Genomic DNA, 4,405 nt, shown 5'->3' on the forward strand with positions numbered 1-4,405 from the left:
ATTCGAACCCGCGACCCTCAGATTACGAGTCGAGTGCCTTAACCACCTGGCCATGCGTGGGCTCTCGTTCCCTATTTTAGAAAGTAGTATTGAAACAATTGATTTGGTTGTTGTTAAGTGCAAAGCTATACAATGAGCCATCTGTGCTCTTCCCATCACGGGTATCGAAACCCGATTTTTAGTGTTGTACGTCTGCAGACTAACTGCTGAGCCACAAGGGGCAGTATTGAGACATATTCAGAACAATATATGTAAGATGGCATGATAAGATACACACTTATGAGGATAATATTTGTTATAAAGTGTTTTTTCTCTACCCTAGTGTTTTGACACTAAATAATTCTAGTCATTAGTGTATGTGATTGAACAACAATATCTTACTCAAGATGCAATTAAAGAATATTCTTTACTTTAAAATTAAAACCTCAAGTTTCAAAAATTTCAGCTGGTAAAACTACATTTTAAATCAATGTTGTTCCCAAAAGACTTTTTTTTTCCAACACAGAATAATTATTTAAAATTAACAACATATGTCAAAGCAATTACAAAAAAAAGTAATTAATAAGTTTAAAATACTAAAATATTAATATAGTTTTTATTATTACCATGCTCAATAATTGAACCTAAGGAAAACAGCCAGTATATTAACTAAGAAAAATAGAACAATTTTTACATCAAATCTTTAAGAATTTATGATTATTCATTAGTCTAACAATAAAAAAAACTGCTACATCAGGTATGACAAAAGATTAAAACGATAACATAAACCACACAAAGGACAGACAAGCTACATCACAAGACCAAATACTCTTATACTGTACAATACTGCACGGAACAACAGGTGATGAACGTATGCAATATGTCAAGCTAATGAACTTTCAAGCATCCAAAATAAGCTCGTCTTCTTGTGTTTCTTCTTTTGAAATAAAGTTGGATAATTTCCTTTCAAGTATAGTTAATTTTAAAACATTATAAAATAACTATGTGGTTTATTTAATTAGGATATATTTTTTTATAATTATCCAAACGCTACTTGGGTAAAAAATACAGGATAGCCACAAATTATTTGTCCAATACATAATATTACATAATCATATTACTACAGCTTAACATGATGATAAGTTTACACTATATTAATTCTCTCATCAAGGGCAGCACTACTATAAATTTTCAAAACGATTTCTGCATTCAAGGGAAGTAAATGACTGTTGTTGGTGCAATGAATTTCAAATAATAATATAAAAGAACTTCTATCGGTAATAAGGATGGTACTGCATGCTCCAGCAGGAATTTCAACTTATAAACGATTACAGTTTTAGGTGGACAAATAACTTGTGAAAACCAGAAATACCAAAAGTTTAATTGAATTCATAATAAAAGTATGTAAACTGTGAAATGAATTCATGACCAAATATAAAAAAAAATTGTTTGATCTACGAACAATTAAAAATATAATTTACACATGAAAAAAATACAACTTAATTTACCTACACGTCACAACTTAAGAAATGACAAAACAAAAAGGATTTCATAGTTTCGTTTTGAGTTTAATTACTGATTATTTTATTACAAGTTACAGCTTTTACAGGAAGAAAAAATATCATCTAGAAAAGGCACAATGTTTTGATCACTGGTGCGATCATTCTCAAGTACACAAGAATTATCGCACCAATGACTGAAATGTCGTACCTGTTCTAAATAATATTTTTCCTTACTGTAAAAGCTGTAACTTGTAATAAAATAATAAATTACAATATAAGAAACTAACTGGAAACCACAAGGTTTTATGGAAGGCATTCCAAAGAACAATACTGAATACAAAATCATACCACAGCAGTTCTGTCTAGCCACAAACACATCTGTCTAAGCAAACTGGCAGTCAAGCAGCTGGTGGGAGGAAAGTTGGAAGCTAGAATAACATTTTAAGTGGACTTTCTCTTTTTCGAAATAAGCAAGTTTGTAGCACAAAATTGGAAACAATATATATTAATGAAAGGCTAATAGAAACAATGTAGTTAGTTCATTTGAACCACAATATCATATTTTTATCTCCAACCTGCTTAAGTAAACAAGACTATCTCCATAATGTTCCATTGAAATAAAAAACAACAACAAATAAACACTAAACTATTATTCATCAATGTTCTACGTCTTCTTCTGAACCACTTCCACCTTCATCATCAGTCATTACATTAACTAAAGTACCAACAGCTTTGCCCAAACTACCTGCCATGTGGAATAAATTATCCACTCCAGCTGACCCAATACCTGGAACACAGCAAATAAGTTATAATTGTATGAGAAATAACACATGAAAGCAATTAATAACATCTTACTGAAAATCCTGAACAATAAACACACACAAAATATATATTTTCAAATAACTATAACAAATGTGATTTGCTAATAACCTAAAAAGTGAAATGAAACCAATTTTCGGACAATTTATAGGAAACATCTTAAGTGTTACTGTTGCTCATATATTCTTGTATGTGCCTCAGCAGTAAGATTTTTTGGACACCTTTTTATCATTTCACTACCATGTGGCTTTTCAAAATGTATTACTTACTACCTGGCTCTGGGGCTTAATTAATACTCTAGGTTGTGTAAACTAAAAACAACAATGAAATGCAAAATAGTATTAATGACACTTGGAGAGATAACAATATTTATGACTACCATTGTGACAGTCAGTAGTAACTAGTCTATATTACCTGTTTCTGAAACTTGACTATTATTTTATGCTATGTAATCAGTATAGCAGAAAAAGCAATAACTATAATTGTCATTGTAGCACTACCATTAAATAGCTAATATAACCTGATTCTGAGTTTTAAAAAACTTTGGGCTAGTTTAACAGTGTAGTATAAAAAGCAATAATCATGACTGTTTCTGTAACATTAGCATTAACTAGCTTATAAAGCATGATTTTTGGGTTTAAAGAAAATACTGAGATAAATAACAATACCACTAACTAACTATGTTACCTGTCTCTGGAGCTTGTCCATCAATCCAGGCAGTGTGGTCAGTAGATAAGCTTCTTCCTCTTGTAAGTGAAGGTTGCGGGGTTGTGTAAGGTGAGCTTTGGAGTGATACGGAGGTGCTGCGTAATAACCCAGAGGTTGGCTGTGGGAAAAGCAGACAAAGTCAATTTGAAGTTCAAGAAATAAACTGTATTCAGTAACGTTTCATAATTCTACAGCTTTGAAACCTCCTTTAAAAAACTGTAACAGAATCAGTGGTAAATACACTTGAAATCACTGGAGGTGCAAAGAGGGAGTGTCAAAGTTCAAAGATCAGGAAGAAGGTAAATAATAATGGAATTTTACAATATAAAGATGCCTTATGTTATAGTGCTTTTTAGGTTTCAATTTCTATTGCTAATCATCAGCTGGTAACATTTTTTTCTAATGTGTATTATTCATGATAGTAGGTGAAAACATCTTTCTATAAATTTTGCTGTAACTTGATAACCCGGTATATACATGCTAAAAAAAGATTTATATAAATTAATAACATACAATATAATAATTTAATCAGATGTATGTGTTAAAATAAATATCTTGCATTAATAACAATCAATATTTTATATTTGTCAAACATCTTTCTATAAATTTTTCTGTAACTTGATAACCCGGTATATACATGTTAAAAAAAAAAGATTTATATAAATTAACTAACATACGATATAATAATTTAATCAGTTGTATGCGTTAAAATAAATATCTTGCATTAATAACAATCAATATTTTATAGTTGTCATCTAAATAAAGGTGGTTTAATCCACATAATATTATATGTTGTGGAGTTAATTTTTTAAGCAAACATTATATTTTTCTGTATTACATGAACCTTATGATTTATGTCCTTTAAAGATGGTTCCAAAATTTTTTCATGGTGCACCAAAATTATTGGAAGTACAACTGCATCCCCTAGTGTTCACCACTGAAGAGAATATAACAAAACTTATATCAGTAATAGTATAATACAACACTGCAATAGAACAAAGTTTCACTCTTGTAAATTTAGTATCAGGAAGTTAAAACAACAAATAAAAATTACTGGCAATGTATTAATGTAAAATAAGTACTTACTTCATTATAGGATTGGTTCTTAAAAGTTTTAGTTGTACTTTTACACAACTTTAATCCAATCTTCCCATCTAAAGAGCACTCCAAGTAAACAAACATTTTAAGAAATATTGTTATGACAGCAGAAGTCACGTGATGCTGGGAGAATGCGCGCTGGAGTTTCTCAAAGGATCATGAATTTGCCTGACAACTCTAGTCTGATCGAGACGCCCTCTTTTAAGTATATAAACCTGGCGAGAAAAACCAGCGTGATTGAAAAGATAGATAATTGCGTCAAGCGAACAGTAGGCACCGTAAGTAAAGTGTGTGAATCA

The 4,405-nt window shown here is 30.6% G+C and overlaps 1 long non-coding RNA gene across 1 annotated transcript; it reads right to left on the reverse strand.

Moving 5' to 3' along the window:
* Positions 1-875: 875 nt before the first annotated feature.
* LOC111089220 lies at positions 876-3,505 on the reverse strand. The gene is made up of 2 exons (XR_002613527.1): positions 2,988-3,505; positions 876-2,268 (listed from the first exon to the last, which is right to left on the reverse strand). It is a non-coding gene; the product is annotated as an uncharacterized LOC111089220 (long non-coding RNA).
* Between the last annotated feature and the right edge of the window lie 900 nt (positions 3,506-4,405).

The sequence above is a fragment of the Limulus polyphemus genome, unplaced genomic scaffold, assembly GCF_000517525.1.
Source record: "Limulus polyphemus unplaced genomic scaffold, Limulus_polyphemus-2.1.2 Scaffold5599, whole genome shotgun sequence".
In the NCBI taxonomy this organism is placed as follows: domain Eukaryota; kingdom Metazoa; phylum Arthropoda; class Merostomata; order Xiphosura; family Limulidae; genus Limulus; species Limulus polyphemus.